At 37.3% G+C, this 20,579-nt stretch overlaps 1 pseudogene; it reads right to left on the reverse strand.

Annotated features, from left to right (window-relative positions):
* Window positions 1-262: 262 nt before the first annotated feature.
* LOC108719746 overlaps window positions 263-20,579 on the reverse strand; it is a 98,082-nt pseudogene continuing 77,765 nt past the window's right edge.

The raw sequence follows: 20,579 nt of genomic DNA on the forward strand, positions 1-20,579 counted from the left end.
AAAAGAGCCAAAGCCACCAATAGGAGCTGAAAGTCTCGAAAAGAGCTAAAAGCCTCTGACTGGACCCAAAGAAGAGGAGAATGAAGAAGACCATCCACTGCTGGTCTATTTTTTACCCCTATGTGTCGAGGCAGCATTTTATTACATCTTTCTGTACAGTTTTGTCATAGTAATCTTTGGTTTTATTGGGTAGATAGCAACAAACCTCATTTCACATCATATTTTTTCTTTAGCCAAAAACACCACAGACCACGTTTCCACCTTAATTTATAACAAGACAGAACTCATCGGATCTGTTTGAAATATCTTCAAAGTCTTTGATTTCCATTATTCCTTTTAGGCAAATGGCTCGGCTACCCACAAACCCAACTTGGCAGTCAAAGAATAGCTCTTCATTCATAAGTACCTGCATGGCAATTTAACAGCATGTTATAGCAAACTTACATCAGACTGGAGGTAAATGATATAAATTACTAGGGATGCACCGAATCCAGAATACGGTTCAGGATTCGGCCTTTTTCAGCAGGATTCGGATTAGGCTGAATCCTTGTGCCTGGCTGAACTGAATCCGAAACCTAAATTGCATATGTAAATTAGGGGAGTTTTTCCGCTTTTTCCTTTCCTGCCCCTAATTTGCCTATGCAAATTACGATTCGGATTCTGTTCAGTATTCGGCTGAATCTTTCACCAAGGATTCGGGGATTCGGCTGAATCCCAAATAGTGGATTCGGTGCATCCCTATAAATTACCCTGCAAAAGGTGTTGTAGCTTTGTGAGATAATAAACACATGTTACAGCATGACAAAATAAGGTCTTTATCCGTTTGGGTGAAATCTGGGCACGATAACTACATTAAAATGCAATTACTGACAGAAGTCATTTTCCATTCACCAAGTCTATGGAAGTCCCTAATACAGGGATGTCCAAAAGGCAGATCTTCAGCTGGTGATCAGTAAGACTTGAGCAGAGCACTGTCTACAAACCAGTCATCCTCTTTGTTTCGCATTATGCCGATTTCTCAATCAATGGGTAAAAACCCATATCAGACACATTCAGTTACATTGAGAAGGAAAAACAGCAGCCTGCCAGAAAGCATTTCTCTCCTAAAGTGCAGGCACAAGTCACATGACCAGGGGCAGCTGGTTAATTGACAAAATGTCTAGCCCCATGTCAGGTTTCAAAATTGAATATAAAAAAATCTGCTTGTTCTTTTGAGAAATGGATTTCAGTGCAGAATTCTGCTGGAGCAGCATTATTACCTGATGCATTTTTTTAAAAAAAAAATTTCCCATGACAGTATCCCTTTAATAAGTGCTGACATTGTCCTTGCTTCAGCATGGGGCAGCAAAAGTAATTTTATTCCAGACATTCACAGATTGGCAGTCACTATGCTGCATGACCTAACACTTCCATACTACTCTGGACTGCAGTCATGAAGCTAACCAGTCCTATATAAAGAGCGTTATTTTTTAAGCTTTTCCAATATCATTAGCCACCATACTCCAAATATGAACTGGAATTTACCTTAACATTAGTCCCCTCTTGCTCCCATTGTATCACCTCTCTGGATTTGACTTTCTGTGGGCTGTAATAGCTGCTCTCAGTTTGCATTTCAGTCAGCTACAAAACAATATAAGCACCTTCAGCATTAAACCGTGTCAATCTGTCAATGAAGTACTGCATCAGTGGAATTTCAGTATTGGCAACAGAACATTATCAGGCAGGAAACAGGTGCAGTTAAACAGCTGCAAAACCTAATCCACACTATTGCCTTGGATACTGGTGTTAAATCTGTCATATGTAATAAAATGTTAGAGCAGCAGTAGGTTCTATCATCGCACTGGTTCCATTTTCTTTCACTTCTTCTATCAACAAAGCATTTATATACTGGTTGAAAGATGGAAGGATACCTTGGGACCACACTTGCAGTGTATCAGGGCATTCACTATTCGCTAAAAAACTGCCAACCACATATTGCGTGTGTTAGAGTCAAAGGTTAAATAATGGCCGACTCAGGATATGTTAATCCCATGGGTACTTAAATCCAAAGATATTAAGGGCAGACACACACGCTGCGATTCGGAGAGATTAGTCGCCCGGCCACAAATCTCATCTTCTTCATCTCCCCGAACAGCCTGCCCTGCCTTCCTAATGGCTAGAATCGCCGGTGGGATGGCACTCGGAGCGCTTCATTTTCCGAAGGCGCCCGAAGTTGCCAATCTCTTGTATTATATTCACACAACAGATGAAAAAAAAAATTACTTTGATATAAACACTGATGTGGTTAAAAAAACAGAAGAGACCTAATACAAGGAAAAGGGAATTCTAATGCTTTCAAGTGATACAAAGGTGCAACACAAGTGAAAAAGAAAAAAAAGAGACGTCCGGATTAATTAAATATGTGGCCTATAATTTACCTACATATATTATACAAGTATGGGACCAGTTATCCAGAATGCTCAGAATCTGGGTTTTTCTGGATAAGGGATCTATCCATAATTTGGATCACCGTTTGAAATCAAATTAAAAGCAATTATTTAAAAATGATTTAATCATTAAGGGGCAGATTTACTAAGCTCGAGTGAATAGTTTGAATCCAAAAATATTCGAATTTCGAAGTAATTTTTTGGGTACTTCGACCATCGAATTGGTCAAAAAATTGTTCGAACATTCGATAATCGAAGTACTGTCTCTTTAAAAAATCGTTTGACTATTTACTTTGCCAAATACAAGCAACCGAATTGAATGTTCGTTTCAGCGATTTTCGTTCGATCGTAAGATTTTTATTCAATCGAACGAACCTTTTGCGCTACAATCCTTCAAATTCGATATTCGAATTCAAAGGATTTTACTTCGAGGATCGAATTCGAGGGTTTTTTAACCCTCGAAATTCGACCCTTGATAAATCTGCCCCTAAGTAAACCAAACAGGATTATTTTGCCTTCAGTAAAGGTTAATTATATTTTAGCTGGGATCAAATACAAGGTACTGTTTTATTACAGAGAAAAGGCAAACTATTTACATATGGGCAGATTTACTAAGGTTCGAAAGGTAAATTCGGTTTCCAATTTTTTTTTTCGGGTCAAAACACAAATTTGAATTTAAAACCACCAACTCGAGTTTGAATTTGAATGGGAGATTTATCACACCTCAATCCTATTAGATTAGAATTTTTGGGTTGTTCCTATGCACGGTAAGAAAATCCATATGTAAAAAACGACCAGCAATACCGGGATTTTTTGTGATCAAATTATTATTATATGTATTACCGACGTGACATTTCAGTCCCCATTGGGGCAAGTTACTATTTATTGCACTGTTCACTTTAAATTTGACCTAGTAATTGGTCCATTTCCTGTGTGCACTTAGGAGGTTATAAAAGTTATGTTCCAGTATGGATATGTTTGCCTTGAGAAAGGTCCCAATGGGGACCGAAACGTTATGTCGGTAATACATATAATAATAATTTGATCACGGAAAATCCCGGTGTTGCTGGTCGTTTTTTACATTTGGATTTTCTTATTGTGCACATATGAGATGGAGCGCTGTTCTTTTCTTGTGCTTCTCTTCAGAAAAGGCGACACGGTGACGATCCGTGATGCAGCACTTGATTTCTCCTTCCTGGCTATCTCCTATAAGGAAGGCAGGGAGGAGAAATGGAGCACCACACAATTGATCGCCCGATCGCTTTCATAAAGGGATACTGTCATGGGAAAAACATTCAAAATTTCAAAATTCAAAATGAATCAGTTAATAGTGCTGCTCCAGCAGAATTCTGCACTGAAATCCATTTCTAAAAAGAGCAAACAGATTTTTTATATTCAATTTTGAAATCTGACATGGGGCTAGACGTTTTGTCAATTTCCCAGCTGCCCCATGTCATGTGACTTGTGCCTGCACTTTAGGAGAGAAATGCTTTCTGGCAGACTGCTGTTTTTCCTTCTCAGTGTAACTTAATGTGTCTCAGTGGGACATGGGTTTGTACTATTGAGTGTTGTTCTTAGATCTACCAGGCAGCTGTTATCTTGTGTTAGGGAGCTGCTATCTGGTTACCTTCCCATTGTTCTTTTGTTTGGCTGCTGGGGGGGAAAGGGAGGGGGGTGATATCACTCCAACTTGCAGTACAGTAGTAAAGAGTGATTAAAGTTTATCAGAGCACAAGTCACATAACTTGGGACAGCTGGGAAATTGACAATATGTCTAGCCCCATGTCAGATTTCAAAATTGAATATAAAAAAATCAGTTTGCTCTTTTGAGAAATGGATTCCAGTGCAGAATTCTGCTGGAGCAGCACTATTAACTGATTCATTTTGAATTTTTTTTTTCCCCATGACAGTATACCTTTAAGAGGAGCGCAAGCAGAGTTTTGGTAAGTTATTTCTTAATAAAGACTTTGCAAGTTGAAAGTTTCATTTGTCTTTAACTTTCGATGTATTCTAACGAATTTCTTATTTAAGAAATAAAAGGCACAACTAAATAAAAATAACCAAATAACCAGATGATGTAATAAAGAAGACGAAGCAAATGAGAAACAAATAAATGTACTTAGAATCATTTTTAATTCTTCCTTCCTCTCAGCTGTCAGCAATTACAGCAGAGGAAAAACAATTAATTGATTAGAGCAATTTCAGCATTACAAAAATACATTTCAAAAGTATCAGACAAATGTTATTTTTAATAGAGAATGTTTCATTCCCTTTTAACTGGAATGGTATCAACCACTTGCAATGCTAATGCAGAAACCTGACCTTTTTTTAATACCAAAATATGAACCACAAATTAATTCCATACATTCTCTGCGTGAAACTGGAACAATGAATGCTAATGTTTTCTGTCTCGGCATAACATGTGAATCTCATACAGAATATTTCACTGCAGATGGAACTTCTCTTTGCTGCTGGATATTTGTTAGTTTGTGTCAGGTCATTCAAGGAGAGAAGGTGTTAAAGAAAAAGCTCTGGGTCTGAATAGCATGCTGCAATGGTACTAGCACATTAGGGGTATACACTGAAGCTGGCCATAGATGAAAATCGAAGGTTCACACAATTTTTGGACCATGTGTGGGTAGTCCCAACATTTTTCGTACCATGGCGAACAATCACTTAGCCGATCGGACAGGTTAGAAGATTTCTGTTGGCTAACGATATCATCTCTGCATGTGTTGCCTATCTAACGATATCACAAATTAATGCAATAATGCAAGGTTTATGTATAGACGCATTCTCTTAAAAGTGGTGGTGTAGATGATGAGTCATGGCATAAGGAGTTCATAACCTACATCTCTGAACTTAAAGATAGATACCCACCCAACTGCGTACTGCACTCCTCTACTGACCTACTCCTCAACTCTTCTCTCATTACCTCCTCGCATTCAAGACTTTGCAAGGGCTGCACCCCTCCGACTTTCTCGCAACCTTTCTGCTTTCAAAAGATCTCTTAAAATACACTTATTTAGAGAAGCCTAACCTCGTTCTGTTTAGCGACCAAATGCAATACAATATACACCTCTCACATTGCTTACATCTGTCTCAATCCCTTCCCCTTTAAAATGGGAAGCTTGTATTCACAGGGCCTTCTTCACCTTTGTATTGATTACTGGTCGCTATGTATTTACTTCTGTATGTTCCACTTATAAACAAATTTGTTTTACAGCTCGGCAAAATATGTTAGCTCTCTAAAAATACATGTTAACAATAAATAAGATAAGCTAGAAACTAAAAACAACACATTTTAGGTAAAGGTCATTAACCTTGAGAGTAATAGTGGCCTTGGTGCAATAGAACCCTGTGGAGATGATTGGGTCTTTAGATACATGGGATCTAGGATCTTGAAGCATAGCATTATCTTCCAATCCAGTGTTTCCAAATTCTCCTTCTTCCTCATTTCCATAGCTCACAATAGCTGGTACAGAAGATCATGCCCATGATACCCAACCTTGCTGCTCATTATTGTCTTGCATGGGATATACTTCTTGGGACGACTACTGAATTCCAACATCTAGCTCCTCTTCACCTCCTAAAAACAAACATCAGAATTTTATTTTAAAAAAATAGCGCTCTTCCAAAATAATAAAAATGTTAACTTTTTCCCAGGGTAGAATGCCCTTTTCTGATGCCTGTAAATTAATTCAGTGACCATTCCTGCTCTTCTTTCTTTCGAGAATTTGTTTCAATCCACCTAAAATAAAATCTGCCTTTACATTTTAGGTTCAGAGATGACTGATCTTTATTTAATCATCTTGACATTTGTAGGTTTAGAAATGCTTGGTATTCAAAAGGCCTTTTCTGAATACTCTGTAATTAAATATGTGGTTAAAATAATGTCATTATTCATCATTCTAGTATTACAGTGATGAAAAAAGTTCATGATTAGGCACTAGTAAGCGTGTTCATGAGTATAGAAATCAATGTTCTTGAACACTGTGGATCTGTTCACAGGTCGCAGAACTCATTTGTACTTGCTTCACTCAAAAGCTGCATGCTGAAAACACTGAAATATAACACTGAAGGCCAAACCGGACAGCAACAGAAGTTGCCCACTGGGACATAGCTTTGTTCACTGTTATAACAGGAAACATTTGAAAATCACAAGGAAAAAAACATTTGTCACAATGAAGAAAAAATGCCTAGGCTTGTATCACATTTTGAGACTGAGGAACTCTGCAAGGCCTCTAACTGGGATTAATTTAATTCCAAAACTGCATGACCTGACCAAAGGGCATCAAAGAGACAACCCAACTGAAACTTTGTCTAAATGAAGTATTGCTGACTTGTAGCTTCCCAGCTGTTACTGATATACAATTCCCAGCAGCCCTTGACAGCCACAGGACAGTATGGGAACAGCTGAAAACACCCAGATATTCTGACCTAGAGTATGTGATGTACAAAAGTAAATGTTAATCATTAGTAATGAAATGTGTAATGCATGTCACTGAGAATGGCACAGGTCTCATATCCAGGAAACATAGCGTTGAATTCCCATATTTACCTCCTTGTAAGCTTGACTAAGACACATGTAAATAAAGTTTAAGCTCTACAGGAAAGGTCCTTGCTACAGGTAATGTAGATCTTGGCGCTAAGAACCATAATTCATGGAACACAATGTGATAAGTCAATTCAATAACTGGAGTACATATGAATTTTACACAGTACATTTCTTTTAGGGGCCCATTCACTAAGTTCGAGTGAAGGAATAGAATAAAAAATACTTCAAATTTCGAAGTATATTTTTGGCTACTTCGACCATCGAATTGGCTACTTCGACCTTCGACTACGACTTCGAATCGAACGATTCGAACTAGAAATCGTTCGACTATTCGACCATTTGATAGTCAAAGTACTGTCTCTTTAAGAAAAAACTTTGACCCCCTAGTTCGCCACCTAAAAGCTACCGAAGTCAATGTTAGCCTATGGGGAAGGTCCCCATAGGCTTTCCAAGTATTTTTTCATCGAATCGTTCGATTCGAAGGATTTAATCGTTCGATAACACGAATTGCACAAGATCCTTCGACTTTGATATTCGAAGTCGAAGGATTTTAATTCGCCAGTCGAATATCGAGGGTTAATTAACCCTCGATATTCGACCCTTAATACATATGCCTCTTACTGTCATTAGAATTAGAACCCAAAATGTCACCTAAATCAAGGTTATTAAATGCTTAATACAACACATTTTCTGTATAGCCTATAGAATAGGAGAATAAAATACATTTTTACTACAGAAGTAAATATTTTGCTGCCAGTCATCTAACTCTCTGTAACATATGTCCCACTTTTTATCCTTAAAACCAGCAACTAGAGACATGCACTTGTCTATTCGGGCCGGACTCTACAGCACACAGCTCTCGGAATGTCTCAAACTGCTCTCCATCTACTTCTACAGCAGGTTGTTCCAACAAACCCAGGAAATCTTTCAACTAACATGGGTTATTTGGATGTCATTTTTCTCTTTCTTCCTTGAGCTTTTGCTGGAAGAGAACAAGGCCATGATACAGCACATGTATATTCATTAAAAAAGGAAAATAAAAACTTCAAGTGATTTGTCTTGTGGTTTTCATTATTGTTGTATGTGTTGTACCTTCTACTCACTACAGTTACAATTACAAATATTGTAAAATCACAGACCAAAGTTTTACATAAATAACTTCCAAGAACAGAAAACAATCGCAACATACATTTATGAATTTACAAGGTTGACACCAGTCAAGATCAATATGGTAAATTGTAGAATGGTAGAAGCAAGGTAAGTAGCCTTATGCCCACCATACATAGAGCTTCATGGTCAGGCACTTTATCTTGCTGAACTGTCAATCAGCCCAATACAGACAAAAATCTGGTTTGCCTATCCCTCTAGGACTTCAGATAGCAGACCACAGGATGACTTGGAGGTGACTAGGGGACACCTCTCCATATATTTCCGTTGCTCATGGTGGCAAAAGCAGTGGATCAGTGTTTGACCTTTCGATTTACAAGGCAGACCAAGAACCAGCCAATATGCATGCAGCCGTAGCTCTCCTGCTGTGTCCAAACTACAATTCCCAGTGAATTTAGTAAAACAGAAATATGTGCAAATATCTATACAGACACATATGAACCTAGCTTCAGCCATAAGAAGTAAGAAGAGAAAAACAGCTGTTGGCTATGAGCTTATGAGTGTGAACAAACATAACACAAAGGTTACATATTTTTTTTAAAAATAAATGAATAAATCCTCTGCTGCTAAAGGTTTTAACAAAAAAGGTCTCTAAAATCCACAAAATTAATTCTATGTATGGAAATACAGGCTTGCTACACCCACTGGTGTGTGTGTGTGTGTGTGTATATATATATATATATATATATATATATATATATATTATATATATATATATATATATATATATATATATATATATATATATATATATATATATATATATATACACACACACACAGGTATGGAACGTGTTATCCAGAATGTTTGGGATCTGGGTTATTGTGGATAATGGCTCTTTCCGTAATTTAATCTTCATGCTTTAAGTCTACTAGAAAATCATGTAAACATTAAATAAATCCAATAGGCTGGTTTTGCTTCCACTAAGGATTAATTATTTCTTAGTTTGGTAAAAGGAACTGTTTTATTATTAGAGAGAAAAAAGTTTAGATTATTTGGTTAAAATGGAGTCTATGGGAGATGGCCTTTCCATAACTCAGAGCAGGTTTCCAAATAAAGGATGCCATATCTGTAATAGAAACAGTCACAATTACAACAGAATGGGTTCCAACATTTAGGGGGCAGATTTATCAAGGGTCAAATTTCGAAGTTAAAAATACTTCGAAATTCGACCATCGAATTAAAATACTTTGAATTCGAATATCGAATTTGAACTTTTTTTCATTGAATTTGGCTATTCTGCGGCCTAAGTAAAATTGAACGATCGAACGATTAAATCATTCGAATTGAACGATTCGAAGGATTTTAGCGATCAATCGATCGATTTTACTTCGACTTCAAAAAACTTAGAAAACTGCTCTAGAAGGTCCCCATAGGCTAACATAGCACTTCGGCAGGTTTAAGTATTGAATTTGAAGTTTTTTTAAAGAGACAGTACTTCGATTATTGAATGGTCCAATATTCAAAGTATTTTACTTCGGATCTAAATTGAAGTCGTAGTATCCTATTCGATGGTCGAAGTATCCAAAAAATTACTTTGAATTTTGAATTTTTTTACATCAAAAATTCCCTCGAATTCACTTCGACCCTTGATAAATCTGCCCTTAATCCTATGAACCATTACAGCAGTAAAGGAAAACATTCTCCATAACTACGTTACTTACAGACAAGTGAAACATTTTTTATTCAGACAACATTATCCCTTTAATATCCCCAATATTAACAATGCTCTAATAGCTTAACCGACTTGCTTGAAACATGACACAAACCGCAAAATATTTTTCCAACTCTGCAGTAGTGACGTCATAAAAACAAGGGGGAAGGGGCATTACATCAAAGCTGTCTAATGCCTATGACCTCAGAACCCTTCTGTTGAGAAGTTGTCTCTGATTGTAAGTTTACAAAGAAACATTTCTGGAAAAAATTTGGAAACAATCAATTGACAACCAATAAAAATAAGCTTTTAATGTTTTCCTTTTTTCTGCACTATAATCTACTGTGACTGTCTGCAACAGCACTTTGAAGATTTTTTTTTTTCCTAAATCAATTGATGAGAAAATGGAGATGCAGATGGAGCGTTGTCCAAAAGAATTGGGACAGCATTACTGGGGCCCAGATGTTACAGAGAATACATTATGTGGGTGAACAACATTTTTAAATAAAAAAGCAAAGTGAGGATTGATGTGAAAATTGCAGGAAAAATGTTTATTTATAATTTAGGAGTAAAGTTAAGCTTTATTTTCCAAAAAAAGTATGAACGCATAGCTTAAGTGCACAGAATACTACTTCACTACAACATGGCAATTTAACGGATGTTTTTGCAACCCACAGCACAGGTATTTTTCATAGGACAGCTGATCAACTGTAGTTTGGTGCAGTTACTTATTCTATGTACGGCAAGCTATCTCTGTTCTGTTTCCTCAATGATCCATGCCCAAATCATTTAGGCTTAGCTCACAAAAAATATATTCAGTTATATGCTACACAAAATTTTGTTGAATCAGCTACAGACATTAATGGGGCTACATGTTCAGTCCCCTCAAGGGTCCCAGACAGCTGAAATTAAAATGGACATGTAGGGGACAAGAGGAATCCTTCCCCTGTTTTTCTGCCTGTGACATCATCCAGCCCAATTACAGGCTGGAGAGCGATCCGATTGACTGGACACCCCAGTGCATCCTTGGGAGAGAGGGTACCACTGTTGAGATTTATCCTGCTGCAGAGCTGCCTATAATCTCCAGTGTGATTGCCTCTGAGAGCACCCTGGTGAGCCACCCAAGGGAGGATACTGGCATGGATACAAGCATGGGGCCCCAAAGTGAAGACAAGTCTGGTGTATTTACCTGCTACGTGGGAGCTGCTGCTAAATTCCAAACGGAGCGGTACTTTTGGGAAATGGTAGCGCTACCTGGGGAATAATAGTTCTGGGGAAGGGACATTTCATTTGAACTGTGTGGTTATTAACCCCTTCCGGGGATTGGGACTGTGATATTAAAAATGACTGTGTTGGAGCAACAGTTACGTACCTAATAGTGATTTAGATAGTGTCCCACGTGTCCCCAGTGTAGGAGTGCATGGTGTATTAGTTTGTCCAAGCTTTACTGCAGTTTATATAAAGATTATATTTGTTTAGTTTGCAAACTGTGTCTTTTATTATTCCTAGTTGAAACCCCCTGAGGTGTGTTCCTCAGGGTTCCCTAGGTGGAGGCACTGTGCTGTAATTCCCAGTTCCCAGTATGTTTCATACGCAAAAGGGAGTCAGGGCCCCTGGATTGCCAAGAGTAAGTTGCTATTTAAAGAGACAGTAACCAAATTAGGGTTATAGACACAAATGTGCTTATTGATGCTATTCAATAAAGAAGGTATTTAAAATAATAATTAATGACTTCATCTTACAAGAAATCCCTCTCACATTTGCCATAATTTACAAATTGCCAGCCCAGTCCTGACACGTACTTCTGTATAGTTCTTCTACAGGACTATGCTGGACATATAACCAGTGCAGTTCCAATGGGGCATGCCAGGCAGAACTGGCCTTAGATTTTACAAATCTGGCACAATATGACTTAAACTTGGCATCCCAGATGTGCAGATCCTACAGGTGTTGGCATAATCAGGCTGCAGAGATAAAGATGATATGGCTTTAAGTGTCCTTACTTCATTTGTTGGCATGTCAAGAATTAAAGTAACGCTAATTATTATTTTTTTTTTGCATTGATCTTATTGGCATATATGGGTTTAATGTTGTGTGCATTATCTTTCTGTGCCGCTCTTAAAGAGATACTGACACCAGAAATTAAACTCTATCATAATATTGCCTTTGAAAGCAACTTGTAAATTTGCCATAAAGTATTTGCACAATGCTTTTACATTACTTGTCTGATGCCCCATGTTCCCTTATGAGGAGGCTGCCATATTTGTGCAGCAGGAGTCCGTTAGCATTAGAATCTCTAACTGACGGGCTGAGATGGGACAGTCAGGTTGGCAAAACAGTCAGGTTTAGAAACTTCAACTAACAATTGCTTACAAAAACAAACCTCTCAGCAAAAAACAATCATGACCTATAGGTAAATTTAATGTATGTTCATACTTTAAAAAGTAGTTTTTTAAGTGTCAGTATCACTTTAAGGGGCATGTAAAGGCAAAAAAATAAAATCCCATTTTTACTTTCTTTAATGAAAAAGAAACCTATCTCCAATATACTTTGATTAAAAAATGCGTTTTTATAAGAAACCTGACTGTATGCAGTGAAATTCTCCCTTCATTTACTGCTGTGGATAGGAATTGTCAAATGGTCCCTAACTGCTGAGCAGGGAAACAATCATACTTATGATACAGCAGGGGGAGCCCCCGCCTTACTTCCCAGCAATGCAGAACTCAAGCAGCTTTGTTTATGACGATCCCTAAGCAGCCCAGACCACACTGAGCATGTGCACAGTCTTAGTCTTGCAAAGATGTATAACAAAGTTACCAGATGGTGACCCCCTGTAGCCAACTTTGAAAGCATAAATTATTTGTTTGATTAGGCTTGTGGTGCAGTAAGTTCATGTTTATATTTAGTATACAAAATACAGCATTTCTAGCCTTATTCTATTTTAGACTTTACATGCCCCTTAATGGTATCTGGGCTTACTGCAATAATTTTTTTTGCGCTGATCTTACTGGCATGTCTCTCTAGCATAAAACTAGTATGCATAGACTAAGAGAAGAAAATTACATTTGCATGGGTGTCAGGGTGTGTGCTTGTTCTGTCTGTAGTTGGCCACCTGTGTAAAAGCAATAAAGTTCTTACACCATGTCAACCTATTTGAACACAGTTTAAGATTTTAGTCTAAAAGAAACTCTCTCAACACCCATGGCATCACATTCAGTAGTTCACATTCACATTTCAACACGGACAAAACCTACTAGATAGGAACATTGGTATTCATTGTAATCAGGTGTCCAGTAGATAAAATCTGACAAACTGGTTCTCTTGTTTGTGTCATACAGGTCACAAGTCACGTCCATCAACAATGAATATTTTACCGATCTTATAACTCATTTATTCGGCTCTTTCACTAGCTAATGTTTCACTAAGATGTAATATACAGACCTCCTTACTAAATTGATCCAAAAGTTTTCAGCAAATCATTTTCAATATGGCTCATATAATGGTGTTCATGGGACATGCTTGCCCTGGTCTTATAATTTAAAGTAGCGCTAAATACATTTACTTGCAGTGTATCACAGACCTTTGGAACTGGCTGTCAAGTACCTGAATGAGCAACGTAGATTTTATTTTTCATTAAATTGCACCAGATTTAATTTAGAGAAGATGTAGTTCCAGTATTTTAAGACACCTAGCATTGTGTCTTCATTTTAAATTATATATATATATATATATATATATATATATATATATATATATATATATATATATAGTGAATAAAGTACCCCCTCTTGTAAAATATAAGGATATTATAAGTTACCGAGGAGTTTCATGACCATATAAAAACATGAGGCCGAAGGCCGAGTGTTTTTATACAGGTCATGGAACTCCGAGGTAACTTATAATATCCTCATATTTTACAACTGGGGGTACTTTATTTATTATAATACACGAATTTTAGTGAGACATGTGACAGAAATGACATCACTACTCACCGTTTATAACTGATGACATCACTACTCACCGTTTATAAGGATATAATTTACAGGATATTCATGGCTTTTGTGTATTATATATATATATATATATAATATCAAAACAGGGGGTTGTGGGAGCACTCTAAAGGCTTTAAAGTATATATATAAGTATAATAAATGCTATTGCATATGTACCCAAAACAGGGGTTATTTTGTTACAAAGTTATGATCATAAAGTTGATAAGCCACCATACCACGTCAAGGTAAACCCCGAATGGTGGTCCCTAACTTGTTTTATATTTTATGTGCATTTTAGCATTACCTGAAATCAATGTCCGTTGAACGCTGTTTTTTCACTGAGGGCTAAATCCTCCCCAGCCAGCAATCAGGCTTTTAAAGGAGAGATATTCCCCAAACAAACGCCCAATTTTAAAAGCATAGGATCACCACTCATTTAAAGGGGGGGTATGGGGTGCTACAACCACTGAAGCTATGCCACAGCTCCTGGCTAAATATACAATATCAAAACAGGGGGGTTGTGGGAGCACTCTAAAGGCTTTAAAGTATATATATATATATATATATATCAAATTGTGTGTGGTGTCCGCACTCCTTAGCTTGTGATCACGAGGTGCACGATCAATGTATCATATATAGAGGTTGGAAGGATCAGCACACTCCATTTTGCGATGAAAAAAGTGTTTCTTTATTAAACCTTATTCCGCCTTGATAAAGGTTCCCAGGCGGAACCGAAACGTTGGAGTTATGTGTGTTTAATAAAGAAACACTTTTTTCATCGCAAAATGGAGTGTGCTGATCCTTCCAACCTCTATATATATATATATATATATATATATATATATATATATATATATATATATATATAGTACCGCACTCAACGGGAATTTATTGAAAAAAATCTGACATTTCGAACACCAAGGGGCAGATATATCAAGGGTCGAATTTCGAGGGTTAAACCCTCGAATTCGGCGCTCAAAGTAAAATCGAATTCGAAGGATTTTAGCGCAAATACTTAGATCGCACGATCGAAAAAAAAATTGTTAGATCGAACGATAAAATCGATCGATCGATCAAAGGATTTTTATTCGATCATAAGAAACTTAGAAAAGTTCTGGGGAAGGTCCCCATAGGCTAACACACGCACACAGGTATGGAACCTGTTATCCAGAATGCTCGGGATCTGGGGTATTGTGGATAATGGCTCTTTCCATAATTTAATCTTCATGCCTTAAGTCTACTAGAAAATCATGTAAACATTAAATAAATCCAATAGGCTGGTTTTGCTTCCAATAAGGATTAATTATTTCTTCATTTGTGTCAAGTACAAGGAACTGTTTTATTATTACAGAGCAAAAAGTTTAGATTATTTGGTTAAAATGGAGTCTATGGGAGATGGCCTTTCCATAACTCAGAGCAGGTTTCCAGATAAAGGATGCCATATCTGTAATATAGAACCAGTCACAATTACAACAGAATGGGTTCCAACATTAAGGGGGCAGATTTATCAAGGGTCGAATTTCGAAGTTAAAAATACTTCGAAATTCGACCATAGAATTGAACCTCGGTAGGTTTAAACTGGCAAAGTATTTTTTAAAGAGACAGTACTTTGACTAGCTAATGGTCGAATAGTCAAACGATTTTTAGTTCGAATCGAAGTCGAAAGTCGTAGTAGACTATTCGATGGTCGAAGTACCCAAAAAATTACTTTGAAATTCGATTTTTTTTTTCAGTCGAATCCTTCACTCGAGCTTAGTAAATCTGCCTCCAACTGTGCTCTCTCAAGGAAAGAAATTATATATATATAATTTGTGCCTGGTGTCCACACTCAAACACCCTTCTTTGTGGGTACAGGGTCAAATTGGAATATTTGTTTGAATAAATACGTTTTTGATTCACAATACAAGGAGTGCGGGTTCTTCTAAACTATTTTGTTTTAGGTGGCGAATATTCAAATTAGAGCTGTTTCCTTGGTCGAGGGCTGATAAATCTCACATTCAAATTTACATTCAAGTTGGTGATTTTAAATTTGAATTTGTGAGTTTTGACACAAATTTTTTTTTTTTGAAAATTCTAATTTACCATTCGAACCTTAATAAATCTGCCCCTGAGCTTTATAACATTACTTCGTTTTCTAACCAGGTTAGAGTTGCGTTTAGCCCACAAAAGTTCAAATGCACACTGTACATTCTTTGTGGCACAAAAAGAACTTTTTAACTTTTTGACTAGCAAGGTTTTGGTCTTTTAGATCACCACATGAATTCACATAAATATTACCAAGGATGCATAAAAAACATACCTTAGTTCTTTAATAAAACAATACAAATTACACTTACCAGACATGTTAACTATTAAATAGTGATGGGCAAATTTGTACCGTTTTCACTCGGCAATTAGTTGCCCTCGAAGAAGAGGAGATTTGTCGCCAGGCGACTAATCTCCCCGAATCTGCCTGTGTGCACCGACCCTTAACAAAGCTGTAATTATTAGGCTCAAGTTGAATCAAGGTGTGTGTTGATGAGAAATGGTGAATACACCCGGCAACACTTAGGGGCAGATTTACATATGATCGAATATCGAGGGTTAATTAACCCTCGATATTCGACTGCCGAAGGTAAATCCTTTGAATATCGAAGTTGAAGGATTTACTGCATCGATCGAACGATTTTTCTTCGACCTTCCCCATAGGCTAACATTGAGGTTCAGTAGGTTTTAGATGGCGAAGTAGGGTGTCGAAGTTTTTTTAGAGAGATAGTACTTCGAATATCGAATAGTCGAACGATTTTTAGTTTGGATCGTTCGATTCGAAGTTGTAGTCGAAGTAGCCAATTCGATGGTCGAAGTAGCCAAAACCCATTCGAAATTCGAAGTTTTTTTTATCTATACCTTCACTCGAACTGAGTAAATGTGCCCTTTAAGGTACTGTTAAACAGTAATTAATATGTACCCAGCAGAAATGTCCATGAAAGCTCTGTCCCAGAACTCATCCACGGTGTAGCACTCAGCACAAGTAATATTGACCGAAAGCACTATATCATCTTCCACATACTTTAAGATAAGATTGTTGACCACTATGTTGACATTATTGACAACGAGTCTAATCAAGCTTTGTACATAACCTGCAAAATGTAATAATCCTTCATTCCCTTTGTTTTGGGTTTGCATTTTTCTTCATAGTAAAATAACAATTTTGGTGAAAAAATAGACCTAAGTGATGGGATCTTCTGTTAAACCCCAAGGCTAATGCTAGATGGGGCTGATTCTCAGATTTCCCTGCCACTTATCTGCAGGCTGAGAATCAGACCCATCTGGCCTTAGTTTTAGGGTTCAGTATAAGATCCCATCACTTAGTCCTTAGTTGTGTTTCATGGCATGAGTTTGGCATGAGCTGTCATTCAATTAAGTCACATGAGCTGCAATTCAGTTATAGGCCTGATAAGTCTAAAGCTGGCCATAGACGCAAAGATCCGATCATATGAATCTCAGTTTCGTACGATTTTCGGGCCATGTGTAGAGAGTCCTGACATTTTTCGTGCCATGTAGATCGGTCGTTTAGATGATCAAACAGGTTAGAAAATTTCTGTGGGCTACCGATAATATCTCTGCGTGTATTGCCGATCTGATGATATCAGTGGGAGACTGTCACCAGCTTTGGTCGGACATAACTTTCGTATAATTGCTGTCAGGGGCAGAACATCGTCTGATCTGTTCTTTTACTACTTGTCTCTGACAAGTTTTGTTTTTTTAAACAAGGTTTAACATCATCATGTGTGACATTAGCATAACTGCTCAGTAGGGTCAATTGTGGCAAAATCTGCTCATTTGGTGGCCTGGTCAAACAAGCAGATCCTTGTATTAGTCTAAACAAGACAACTAGATTAACAGGTAAAGTTAAGACAAATATTTTTTTTTCCCATATCCCCAGATGTGGAAATGAATGTTATATAGAATTAATTCTAGATGGGATAGGGTTGCTTTTACAGCCTTACAATTTATGCAAAAAAAACCCCCAAAAAATAAGTCATTTGGGAAAACTCAGTGTCCGTAAAAAAAAAGGTTTACAGGCTGCATGTCACTGCGTAGACTGTGCAAGTTGGACTTAAGTAGCATTATAGCAATCCCTGTATAAAACATTAACAGTGATTTAGGAAGTCCTTTGTGTTTTATTTTCCAACTCTTTCCAACATAGTTTCATTTTTAGCCCCAACGGATGACTATTGCAATGGGTGGGAAAGAGGCAGGAAGAAAATGTATTAGTAAGACTGGTCCGTGCAGCTGGCTTTCTGGTTCCCTGTTTGGCCTGTAAATGTTTGCTACACTGCGGGGCAGATTTATCAAGGGTCGAATTTCGAAGTACAAAAAACTTTGAAATTCGACCATCGAATTAAAAAACTTTGAATATCAAATTCGAAGTTTTTTCAACAAATTTGGCAATCCTGTGGTCGAATAAAAATCCTTCGATCTAAGGATTAAATCGTTCGAATCTAACGATTCGAACGGTTTTAGCGATCGATCGAAGGATTTTCCTTCGACCTCTAAAGACTTAGAAAATGGTTGTAGAAGGTCCCCATAGGCTAACATAGCATTTCGGTAGGTTTAATTTGGCGAAGTATTGAAGTCGAAGTTTTTTTTAAAGAGACAGTACTTTGATTATCGAATGGTCGAATATTCAAACGATTTTTACTTCGAATCCAAGTCGAAGTAAATTCGAAGTCATAGTATCCTATTCGATGGTCGAAGTATCCAAAAAAAAATTTCACAAAACGCAAAAAAACACAAAAATGTTGACGCTGTTGACAATTTGACGTGCATTGAAGTCAACGGGCATATGTTTAATTGTAGCCGGCGTCGGAATTGTAGGAATTGTCACAGGCGTCATTCAAATTTGCAGCTGGCGGATAAATTCACCAATCACTACTAAAGATCCATCAACTGGAAAATCAAAACTGCCTCAAGACAATAACGTTATATGGAGGCTCTTATTATTATTATTATATACCGTATATACTCGAGTATAAGCCGTCCCGAGTATAAGCCGAGGTACCTAATTTTACCTCCAAAAACTGGGAAAGCTTATTGACTCGAGTATAATCCTAGGGTGAGAAATGCAGCAGCTTCTGGTAAGTTTCCATCAAAAAATTGAGGGTTTCTGCTCCCATTGGAGGTGCCGGCGTCTCGTTTTTGGATGCCGGCGACCATTCTTGGACGCCAGCGAATATTCTTGGAGACTATTCTTGGACACTGGCGACTATTCTTGGATGCCAGTGAATATTCTTGGAGACTATTCTTGGACGCCGGCGACTATTCTTGGACGCCGGCGACTATTCTTGGACGCTTGCGACTATTCTTGGACGCCGGCGACTATTCGTAGACGCCGGCGACTATTCTTAGATGCCAGCGACCGTTTTTGCGCTTGACCCGTGTATAAGCCGAGGTAGAGTTTTTCAGCATATTTTGGGGGCTGAAAAACTCGGCTTATACTCGAGTATATACAGTATTCAAAATAATAATATCAACAACAATGATAATAATTATGATACTACTAATAATTATAATAATAATTATTATTCCTAGTTATTATGATCATTATTTCTCAATTATTCATATTCAATGTTTTTTGGCACAGTCTGCTAAATTCAGTAAATATCTAGTCAATGCAGAAATATGTAATGCTTCATTTTAACTGCTTTGTTAAAATAATGAACAAAATATGTAAACTGACTAGCTTATTGAATATAACTGTATATTTTCAAATGTACTGAAGAACGGAAATTATTTTTGTCCCCTAGGGTTCTTTTTGTTTATCCTGTAATGGGATTCCCCAGGATAATAAGCAGCAAATGATAACTCAGCTTTGCTTATCATTGAGATTGGATACAGTCTCTCAGTAGTGTTTTGGGAAGATCTAAGTGCTCGTGTACGAACGTCAGTGCAAAAACGTAAACATACGGTTCTCCTCTTGTTTAAACACGTAAACATCTATGTTTTTTTAAAGTAAATCATGGTAAACAGGGAAACTGAAGCTACAGTATGCCATGTTTGATACGTCACTCTTCCCTTTGACAGTTTTGTAAATAGATTATCTGTAGGGTTGCCATCTTTTTTTTATCTTTATCCCCGCCAGAGGATTTAAGGGGCTAAGCCATGTAGTCCAGCCCATCAAATGTGGATCAGCTGGGGATTTGGTAAGAATATACACTGGAAAGGGAAGAAGTAGGAGGATTGTCTAATCATTACAGATTTATGGGCAAGTACATTGTCAGTAAATTTGTTATACTGGTCCTGGCCTTGGCTAATATTTTACCAATTTAGAGAAGATTATTGGTAATGCTTTTTTCACTATGAACATTGCATTGTGGTGTCTCTTTCCACAAAAGTAGGATATGTAACTATTGAGCTCATCCACCCTTAATTGAACATTTAAAGGGGAACTCCACAAAAACAGAATTTAAGCTTTTTGAAAAGTAAACATAATTTCAAACAACTTTGCAATATACATCAATTAAAAAATATGCAGACTTTTCATGATTTTTAATGGTTTCTGACAGTTCCCTAAACCTAGCCCCTTGCTCTCCTGCTGATCTGTCTGACAACTTTGCTGAGCTGTCTGACTGCTATTACTTTGTATCAACAGCCATCTGTCCTCACAATTCCCTGCACACGTGATTTCAATAAGGAATGCACACAGTGCAATGCATTGTGGGCTATGTAGTTCCTGCATGCTGTCTGTAAGCTGTGAAGTAGTTGTTATAATTTGTAACATCAGTGTTTAGCCCTCCTTC

Source organism: Xenopus laevis, chromosome 6S, assembly GCF_017654675.1.
Source record: "Xenopus laevis strain J_2021 chromosome 6S, Xenopus_laevis_v10.1, whole genome shotgun sequence".
Classification (NCBI taxonomy): domain Eukaryota; kingdom Metazoa; phylum Chordata; class Amphibia; order Anura; family Pipidae; genus Xenopus; species Xenopus laevis.